An 11,521-nucleotide genomic window follows, 5' to 3' on the forward strand; every position below is an offset into this window, starting at 1 on the left:
CCCACCACGAAATCCAGTCTGAGAGGTCACCGTTTCTGGTGCTCACCGAAGGGACCTTCAGTCTTAGGTTCCTGGAGAACAGATGCACCTTCTGACCCACCTTGTAGGGTTCAGAAACTGAGAGGCCATAGGCGTATCGTGAGGGGGAGCAAGGGTCGCCGTTGCGACCCGGCCCTTGCTCTGCAGGGGGCCCAGAAGCCCCGCCATATTCAAAATGCACACTTGTGCATTCTATAGAAGGCGGAGCAGGGCGACCGGCATTACACTAGCAGCTGCGTGATTGGTGCGGCTGGGGTGTGTGGCTACTGGAGGGGAGGAGCGAGGAGGGGAGGCGAGGCAAGGCTGACTTACCCATGCAGAGAACACTGCAGACGTGGCTCCTCTCCGGTTACTTCTCCTCCCGCAGCGTGTCGGCAGCCACCAATGAGACGTCCAGGGAACAAACAGGCTTCTCTCTGGTTCTGTAAGCATTCTTTCTTGAAGTAAAGTCCCGATTGGCTCCTCCCACAGGCTGTTCACATGACTGGCCACATGAGTGTGACATCAGAGGTCCTTGACAGACAGCACCCACCCGCACCCGGCTCAGGTAGTTAACCATGTGCTGCCTGCTTCCTGGAGGAGAAGCCCTCTGTCTGCTGGGAGTCCCCCAAACTATTGCAGATTTACATGCAGTTCACCCAACAACCCTCCATCTGTAACCTCACTGACCAGCAGTGAATGCCCGCAGTTAACTCCTTCATGACTGACCTGGTTTAAGCACTAATGAGCAACCAGTTTTTCAGTCTTTATTTTTATGCATTCCTGGGATCAGAACTCTTTTTTTTTTCTTGTTGACATGTTTGTTTTGAGGACTTGTTTTTGTGTGAAAAGTTGTTTATTTAACCCCTTCCCGCCCCATGACATAAGGGTACGTCATGGCAGGGTGCTACTTCTCGCAAAGTGACGTACCCTTATGTCATAGGGATAGCGCGAGATCATAGCAGATCTCGCGCTATCCCGCAGCGGGAGCCAGCTGTCACTAGTAGCCAGCGTCCTGCTGCAACAGCGGGGGGCATCGGAGATGCGCCCCCCTGCTGTAAACCCCTTCCCTGCTGCGATCTATGTTGATCGCAGCAGGGAAAGGGTTCACAGAGGGAGCGCGCTCCCTCTGTGACTTCAGCCGGCTCTCGCAATGTTATCGCAGAGCCTGGCTGGTTGTTATGGCAACAGGACGCCAGATACTGGCGTCCTGTATTGCCAGCGCCTAAGATCGCTATAGTAAGCATTTTAGCATTTTGCCTCACAAAAAAACACAATAAAAGTGATTAAAAAAGCGTATGTACCCCAAAATGGTACAAATAAAAACTACAGCTCGTCTCGCAAAAAATAAGCCCTCAGAGAGCTCCGTCCATGGAAAAATAAAAAAGTTATAGGACTTTGAATGCAGTGAGTTAAGAAAAAAATAATAATTTCCAAAAAAGGTATATTTTATACCAAATATAAGAATTTTGGTATCATTGTAACCGTACCATCCCGCAGAAAAAAAAATGTAGTGTATCATTTATGCTGCATGATTAACGCTATAAAAAAACCCTCAAAATTCTATGGCAGAATTGATGCGTTTTCTCTCCCTGCGATCATAAAAAAAAGATGTGATACAGGCGAACATGGAGGCTCTAGTACCCTGTTGTCCCACCTCTAGCTTGGATACAAGATGTGATACAGGCGAGCATGGAGGCTCTAGTACTTTGTTGTACCGCCTCTAGCTTGGATACAAGATGTGATATGGGGGGCAATTGAGGCATACAGGTTCCATATTGTATTATGTGTCCACATTTGCTGTGACTGAGCCTCTAGATCATACAAACTTCTAGGCTGTGGGAGTTGCCGTCCTAAATGCGCAGACCGGTGCCAGCGGCCGGCGAGTGACGTTTCTGTGCGGGGCTCTGCGACCCCCGCCCAGAAATAGAGCATGCCGCGGTTTGTTTTCCACGTGTGATTTCGCGCGGACAAACCGCGGCGGTCTGCCTAGGATTGCGTTTTCTAACGCAATCCTATGGCAGCTTCCATGGGTGGAAATTCTGCGGGAAATCCGGCAGCGGAATTTCCGCCCGTGTGCACGGGGCCTAAGGCTGCTCTAAGACGTGCGTTCAGAAAACACAGCTTAAAATCGTGGTTTTTTTACCTCAATTTTGAGCAGCACTTTTGAACGCATGGTAAAGCGGTTTTAATACACCCCACAATTGTGATGGGTGGGGAGGTGCGTTAGAAAACGCAAATACAGGACAGATAGCGCTTAAAAATCACCGCTTCCGAGCTCACGTCTGAGTAATCGCATTCAAATCAATGGAAGCAGTATACCGCAATAAAAAGCGGTGTGTGTGTGTGTGTGATTTTCATCTAGTGCAGGAAACGCGTTAATAGGGCTAATTCATGTATGGGAATTCGTTTTGCAGCTGTATGCAGCATGATTTAGGTATGGGTACGCAGTGAGAAAGGGAAGGGGGGGGGGGGGGCCCTGAGCTGAACTTTTGCACCCGGGCCCTTGAGCCTTTAGGTACGCCCCTGTGAGAGGCTTAATGATTCTGGCACAAACCATCTGCCCTCGGGAACCCCTGGTGGAGCGTCCTGCTGAGCCCTCTGAAGGCGGGGAATGAGACCAAAGTCCACAGCCGCAACCACAACCCCAGGTTCCAGGGTATTTTCGGGAGGCAGTGACTCACATTCTGGCACCCCAAAACTCTGCGAGAGGGCATCACCCTTGACATTCCCCTTAGAGATGGGCTTGTTTGGAATAAGGTCTATCCCACAATCCCACTCTCTGTGAGGAGGCAGGGTCTCTGACAGGCTTTGGGAAAACACATCCTGGAAGTCAGACAAGTCTTCCGGAATGAGCGCGGTATCTACTGAGCAGAGAGGAAGGGGAGCAAGATGGCTCTGGCAGGATGGTCCCCAATGACTCAGTTCCCGGGTGGTCCAATTGAATTGGGGGTTGTGCAACGCCAACCACGGCATCCCTAGTACCATGTCAACCGACATCTTCTCCATCACCAGGAATGATAGTTCTTCTGAGTGGGAACTCCCCACCGTGAACTGTAACACTGGGGTCCTCCATCGTACCAAGCCCGTAGCAAGAGGGGTAGCATCAATGCTAGTAAAACGAATTGGCGTCTTCAGCGCCACAAATTCAGCCATCAGGGGTCTAACGAAACGTCTGCTTATCAGGTTAGCGGCTGCTCCGGAATCAATAAACGCCTGCCCCAGGCAGGAAAAGTTCCGGGATCTAACCTGACAAGGTACCATAAGTTTAGGAAGTACCTGCCGTCCTAGGCGATCCTCCCAGCAATCGCCTAGGACTTTGGAGTTTTCCGCCAGTTCAGACTGTGGGCGCTGAGGCTTCAGGGGGCAGGTTATCCCCCGATGTCCAGCTTTCCCTCAGTAGAGGCAGAGATGATGCAATAAACGAATCCGACGTCGCTCCTTGAGGTCCAGCTCCATAGGCTCGGGAACAGAGACTGGTACGGAAGAGGAGGGAACAGGACAAACGACCTCCCTGACTCTACGGGCCAGTCTATCTTGCTTCCCAGCCCTGAGCCTCCTATCTGCCTTCACCGCTAGCTCCATGGCCTCCTTTAAGGACCCGGGAACGGGATGGGAAATCAACAGTTCTTTAACCGCGTCTGAGAGGCCCTGCAGAAAAACGTCTTTCAGAGCGCTATCGTTCCATGCAGTATCACCCGCATAGCGTCTGAAATTGGAGCAATAATCCTCCACACAAAGCGACCCCTGATGCAGCGCCAACAGCCGGGAAACCGCCAACCCCACTCGGTCCGGTTCATTGAAGATACCCCCGAGTTCCTGAAAAAAGGAGTCCACCAACTGCAGGCAGGGGGAACCCTCAGGAATGGAAAAAGCCCCGCAGCAGGGACATTATAAGCCCAACCCTTTGGGCCTCCGACCCTGAAGAACGGGGAAGCATCCGAAAAAACAGGTGACACGCCTGTTGGAAAACAAAAAACTTGTTCCTCTCCCCAGAGAACACTTCGGGAAGAGGGCACTTGGGTTCGGGACTGGTTGAGGCGTCCGGCCCCTGCGACAACGCCCACTGCTCCTGGGCCACCATGCGAGCTGATAAATCCTGGACCACCGGCACCAGGGCTTGCAGCTGGTTCGCAAGGGTGCTGTTCGCCTCCATGAAAACGGTTTAAAGGGCCAGTTATTATGTTACGGCACTCTGCCCCCCCCGGAGCGCCAGGTGGGGTGCCCTGATCTTACCGCACCCCACTGCCCCTGCCTACTTGCCTCGGCCCTGGCTAACCCCAGGTGGACAACTGGACGGCGGTCCCTGCACTGGCTTGGGACCTGGCGACTGACAAGATGTGACTAACTGATGGGGGGAACAGAGTGCCGACAGAGAAGGCAGATGGAATTGACCAACAGAACATACAGAGAAAGCAAAGCTGGAAATGGAAGCTGACAGGCAAACTAGAGGCTGAACTGAGACTTAGCTGCAGACAGGACCGACTAGATGCTAGCAGAACCAATAACTGTCAGTGAGCTCAGATCACTGCCAGTTTTTTAACTACAAGGCTCCGCCCATGGGCGGGGAGTGGGGGGAGGCAACTCCTCCCACTGCTGCATAAGAAGGATGGAGGCGTGCGGGTGGCACCCTATGGGCGGACACGCCCACGCCGCCACCCACCGGATGCCCCAAGCCGCCGGGAGAGCCCCGGCACCAGAGCTCCAGGACGCCGACGCCGGAGCGACGCACGCCGACCGCGGGACCCCGCGCCGCCCTGCATGGTAACACACGCTTCCTACAATGTGGTGGCCATTTTTCCATTCCCTCTTAGAACTCTGGTGCTTGGAGTCCTGCATGTTCTGTTTTGGTGTAGTTGCATGCAGGTGGTTCTGCATGGATTCCCTTCTGTTGGTCTGATTACTTGAACAGTGACTTGTTCCTGCCCTTATTCGGGTTGTGTCCATGTAGGTCGCTGTTTCCATGACCTACAACAGTTTCAGTTGCTTAAAATCACGAGTACTATTCTCAGACCTCCTATTATTATACAGTCATGATTTAGCCCTTTTTTGGATGATGTGATAGTCTTAGTTCTACAAATGTGTATATACTAGCATATCTCTATATGTCTTTTTATATGTATCTACCACATAAGCTTAAACCAAAACTCTTCATGCCTACTGTGTGTGTCTTGGGCAATCTATATATTATATATTCCACATTCCTTCTTATAACCTGCCTGCTTGTTACATATGTCAATGTACCAATTGAATTTATAATATAATTGTTTTTCATTTTAGGTCATCATGGTCTTCTAACCCCCCACCCACTGCAAGTGTGATAGTTTTGGGGGGGCATCGCATATGACAGTTGGTCACCCCTAATAGTGGTACGAGGGATAATGACAGCTCAGCGATATGTACAGGACATCCTGCAGCCACATGTGTTCCTCTCATGGCGGCTTCCAGCAGGATAATGCTTTGAAGCACACACAAGGAGGTCACAGGAAGCCCCCACAACATTGTCACACTTCCAGGGCTGTCCTGTCACCAGATTTATCGCCAATAGGACATTCATGGGACATTATTATTTATGGGATGGATTATTGTAAAAAAGTCTCCCTTTTTCTGTGATTTTTTCAAAATTATTTATGGGTCAGAGGCATCAGCAACAGAACAAATGTCCATCTTTCCTCACACAAGATTAAAGATTCAAAGAAATTTTATTGGCAGGACTAAATAGACATCAGTAATGCCGAAGCAATTAGAAAATAGGCCTAAGGGGATCGGAGTGGCAGATCAGGACTAAGGATTTAGAGGTTTGAGGCACTTCCAGGGTGAAGGGTGTAGAGTCCATGGCATAACATGTAGGGGGTATAGAAATCCATGGCATATTGCACTCCTATCAGTTTATGCCAAGTGTTGTTTGGGTCTATGTTGTTCTTATTGGAGGCTGTTCTTAGGATCTTCTGTACAGTTTTGTACTCTTTATCAAACCACCCATTGGGAGGACTTTCTTTTGTCCTCATGTGGTTGTGTTTTTTGAGGTCAGACATTTTTGCCATGGTAATAATATTTTATTGAGGTCTCTGATGGCTTGGTTAATCCCTTCTAGGTTTACTTCATACATTTTGGTATAGAAGTTGTAGAATATCTACCTGATTTCTGGTCTGTTGGAGACCTCTATATTTTGTAGCGAACATCATTTGGATCATTTAAAAGATGGAGCAGGTAGGAGAGGCTGCTGTGCTTTTCTATGTATAGTTCACTTGTGGATTTTATGTATAGCGGCAGTTGGTTGTGGTCTGACAAATTGGTTTATGGGGTGACTATGAAGGTGTCGGATCTATGTCCATATTAGCGTAAACTACCACACTGCTGCCTACATGGGAGATCATGGTATGCCTTCTAGAGAGTCTCACTTTGTGCAGCCACTGAGTATGTGAAGAGCCAGGCTTCAGCATAGGTTCAGCAGTTTTTTGCCACTCTTGTTGACTGTGTGATTATAGCTGTTTTTCTCAGTGTGTTCTGAGCTATAGCGGTCAGTCTCTGCTCTGAATGTGTAGATGTTTCTATTGGAGGCCACATACCATAGTCTTTTTCTCTCCCTGTTTTTGCATTGAGGTCACCTTAGATGAGGACTTTGCCCATGTTCTGATAATGGGTGGCTTCCCTCTGCAAGATTTCAAAGCTGTTGGAATTGTAGTACTGGACTTTGGTGGTGCTATGTGCATCGCACAGGGGTGGACGTCAGACTGAGATGTGAGGATGGAGCTGCTGATTCTCATCCAGAAGTGGTTGTTTCTTCTCTTCACCAGTTTGATATACTCATGGAGGTGGTCTCCATACAGGACTAATATCCCTCCTGAGCTTGCTGTTTTTATGCTTCAGGGCAAGGACAGAGATTTCCCTATATCCAGCGGGCACCAGGGATTCATCCTCCACCTTGGTCCATGTTTCCAGTAGGATCTGTATGTTGATACTTTTCAATTTTTGGCTGAAGCTTGGATCATTTGTTTTCCATCTGAAGGCCGAGGCATTCAGACCATGGATGTTTCAGCTGCTGATAATAAATTAGGTTATGGTGGGTCTTGTAAACCTTGTAATAATCTTAACAATAGGTTAGTCACGGTTGCTGTGTTTTGGAAGATGCGTTTTTGTCCAGTCACATAAATTTTCTACATATGGTGCTGAGCAGGGTCTTTATTTCCTCCATGTCTCTGCTCCGCCTGTAGTGGTTTCATCCATGGCTTTTGCCACTGGTGGCCTGATCTTGGGTAGGGGCTTTGTTTCTTCTTCAGTGTGGGACATGTAGAATTTGAGGTGCTTTAATTGTTGGTTGTCTTTCTATGAAGGTTTCTCTTGTGTGGGTTCCACGTCTGGGGTGTTTTTGTGTTGCTGGTGGTCTTTCTGCAGTGGTTTATCTTATGTGGTAGCCAGGCCTGGGGTCTCTGTTTAGAGCAATGTCTTTTGGTTCTTTGGCAAGCAGGCTGACATCTTGTTTGTTGAGGTGCTTAGTATTATGCGGGTGGTAATAGTTATGGAGAGTTGCTGTGCCAGGGTGATGTCTGGCATGGAGTTGATTTTAGCTGCCAGCTCGGCATTGAAGCTTTTAATAGTATGGATGGATATGTCCCTCCTTGGGAGCAATGAAGAAACCATTATTTTACAGCCAGGTAACTTTTGTTGCGCAGTCTTCACTAGCTGGGGCAGCAGTTCTGCGTTCTGCTGGTCAAATTTTCGTTCAAAAAGTTTTTATTAGGACAATATATACATCGTAAGTGAAGCGTATCATTCCGTATTACAACAAATACCAGCTTGAACATATTAGAGTGGAGACACTCTCCATCATTTAACAGACCCTGCAAGCTATATCAAGATTCACACTGTCCTAAAATTTAACTAAAATAAAAACCTAGCTAACCAGAAATAAAACAAAATTAAAAACAAAAAGAAATACCTGAAAAAAAATAAAAGAGCAACAAAGCAAGGAGAGAAAGATACAGTAAGAGAAGGTAGAAAAAAATGGGAGAGGAGGGAAGAGGGTTAGTTAGGGGTGAAGGATGGGTTGTCCGCTTACCTCAACGGATGGACTTGCATCTCCATGCATTGAAGTCATCAAGAACTGAACCGACTAAACCAGCGGGCGGCACAGAATCATTAACTGGTGCAATGTCCTCGTGTTTCCCCTTTTCCTGAGCAGGAGAGGACAGACCGCACGCGTATGGCGAAATTAGCACCTGGGCTACCCATTCTGCAGCACCGGTGGTATTCCCACCAAATATGAGACATATTTCCCCTTATGTCTGGACATCTCCAACACGCGGGCGAGGATTGAGGAAACATTTTATGTAGGCGTTTCAGGATTCTGTACCAACGTGACACAATCTTGAAATTTAGTCCCTGTAGTCTGGTAAAGACTGACCCTTTATGTGTCAAAACAAAAGCCTTCTCCCAAACCACCAGAGGGAAACATCTGCCCAGCTCCTCCTCCCAGGCCCTCACATACCCCATCGGGGCGTCCCCCATCTCCGACTCCAGCAACATCTTATAAAGTAACGAAATTAAATGTCTGGGAGAGTCAGTGGACATGCATATTTCTTCAAAGGGAGTGAGGTGTTTTGCTAGACTCGGCCCAGGCGTCAGGGAGTCCAACGAGATCCTCAGCTGAAAGTATTCCAGCCAGGCTCCAGGTGGAACATGACCCTCTGGAAACAGCTCCGTCAGGCGCCTCAGCCCCGATTGCCCCAGCACATATCCCTTAAACGTGGCATGAAGTTTGTGGAGACGGTCAGCAGGGATTTTCGCTGCTCGAAAGCTTTAAATTGGGGTTTTGTTAGAAGTGGGGTGAGGGGGTCAGGAACGGAAACCATCTAATACCCCCTCGCGAAACCCGACAAAGCCTCCACCAGTTGGCTCAGCAGTGGTGAAAGTGTAGGGGAACTTCTAAGCAGACCGCCAGGGATCCAGAACACACCCTGAGCCAACCTGAGCTCCAGGTCATGCTCACTTTCGACCCATAGCTTAGACTCCTGATGTTTGAGAAGATTCAACATGCAATTAGCTGTTAGCCTTATAATACTAGGAAGAGTCCAGGAGGCCCAGGCCTTTCCTCGATTTGGCTCTAGCAAGCACGCTATATTTTTGTTCTGGGTCTACGGCCTCGCCAAACAAATTTTGTAATTAAGGAGTGAATATGTATCAAAAAGGGCCTGTGTAGCTTAAAAGGGAATGCCTGACATATATATATTAACCTTGGGAGGGAATCCATCTTAACTGAATTAACTCTTCTCATCCAGGACAGGAAAAGTGGATTCCAGTTATTTAGGTCTCTTTCTAATTTAGCTAAAAATGGTTTAAAGTTCAGCTCAAACACACCCAAGGGTTCTGCTGGAAGCTGAACCCCCAAATATTTAGTGAAGTTAACTTGTCATTTGAAAGGAAACTGTCTCTGTAGAGACAGCACCTCAGACCGCGGAAGGGAGACATTCATTATTTCTGTTTTCTGCAAGTTGATTTTGAAGTTGCTCACTGCGCTGAACCTACCTAACTTCTGCAACAGCATCGGAATTCCCACGCTCGGACAGGACAAATATATAAGGAGATTGTCTGCGAATAAGGAAAGTTTATGGTCCACTTGTCCCACCCTAACACCCCTAATAGAGTTGTTCTTCCTGATAGCATTGGCTAAGGATTCTATTGTTAGGATAAACAAAAAAGGCGCCAGTGGGCAGTCCTGCCTCATTCATAAGGCTCTGTTAACCCTGACCCTAGCCGAGGGGTTGTTATACAGAGCCATGATCCAGTCTCTCATGCGAGGCCCCAGCTCCACTGTCCACAGGTTGACCTCTAAAAATCTCCATCCAACTCTATCAAAGGCCTTTTCTGTGTCCACCGCCATGAGGCAGAGCGACATTAGTGACATAGATTTTATTATGTTATCCCTTCCTTCCCTTCCTGGGACAAATCCCACCTGATCCCTATGTATCAGCTTCAGGATGCAGGGCTGTAGTCGGGTCGCAATCAGTTTCGCAAATAATTTAATATCTACATTATCAAGCGAGATGGGTATATAATTCCTGCACGCCATAGGATCCTTTCCCGGCTTGGGTAATACAACCAAATGCGCTTGAAGCGCCTGGGTTGGAAAGGGACAACCCCTACTTATCGCATTGAAGGCATTAAGTAACAATGAAGATAATTCTTCCTTAAAGAGTTTGTAGAATTTGGGAGTGAGCCGGTCTGGGCCCGGATTCTTGCCTACTTTGAGCTCCTTTATCAAGGCTGAATATTCCGAGATCGAAAAATCCTTCTCCATGCCGGTGGACTCATCCGGGTCTACCGGGCCTGGAGCATAGCAGTCAAGATACTCCCTGACCACACACACACACACACACACACACACACACACACACACACACACACCTCCTCCGCCCCTTGCATTGGAACAGGGTTTTGCCCTATATTATTTAGGTTATTGAAGTAATTATGAAAAACTTCTAGGATCTCTGAGGTCGAATGCGCGACTCTCCCACCCTGTTTCTGAATCTTAGGGATATGAGCCAGAGGAGTTCTGGGATGTAGGGTTCTGGAAAGCCGCCTTCCGCATTTATCCCCGTACTCAAAAGCACATCTGCGCATTCTGTCTTTGAACCCCATCGACTTCTGATCCAGAATTGACAAAATTTGATGGCGTATCGTGGAAATTTCTGCTTTTGTCAAATTCGATGGGTGGCCCTTATTTATTTGCTCTTTAGAGTGTAGTTCGATGAGGAGCCTATTCAATTTCACTGCTCTATCCTTCTTGAGGCGAGCCCCAGGGGAGATAAAGACACCCCTCAGGACACACTTGGGAGCCTCCCACTTAACTGGGAAACTAGTAGCGTCTTCCCTATAGGTTTCCTCAAATGTTGCGATTGCTTTTTTAACGTCACTGACACAGAGGAAATCGTTAAGGAGGTTCTCATTTAACCTCCACAGATTTATTTTGGGTAACCTACCCGTGTTAGTGAGTTCCCCGTATATTGGAGCGTGGTCGGAGAACAAAAATGGGCTTATAGAGCATGCACGGTTAGAATCTAATAGCCTTTTTGTGAGATGAAGAGATAATCTAATCGGCTATAACTATTGTGGGCCACCGAATGAAAACTGTAGTCCCTGACACCCGGGTGTAAAATTCTCCTCCACATGTCCACTAGCTGCAACCTCTCCAGCTCCCTCTTCAATGTGCGACATGCTGTGTGGGAAATGGGGGACTTACCTACCGATGAGTCCACCTCGGGATCCATCACCAGGTTGAGATCGCCTCCCAAGATCACATTAGCAAAATCAGCCAGTACCATCAGCAAAATCGGCCAGCTTTCTTAGCGTAGTTAACCCGAAGGCCACTTGACCCTGGTTAGAAAAATAGAGATTAGCGAATGACATCACTGAGCCCATGACTTCCATTTAAAAAAAAATATATTGACCGAGCGGGTCCACCACCTGGTCGATAATTACATGCTGAAGAGACGTATGCAATGTC

This window comes from Eleutherodactylus coqui, chromosome 4 (assembly GCF_035609145.1).
Source record: "Eleutherodactylus coqui strain aEleCoq1 chromosome 4, aEleCoq1.hap1, whole genome shotgun sequence".
NCBI lineage: Eukaryota > Metazoa > Chordata > Amphibia > Anura > Eleutherodactylidae > Eleutherodactylus > Eleutherodactylus coqui.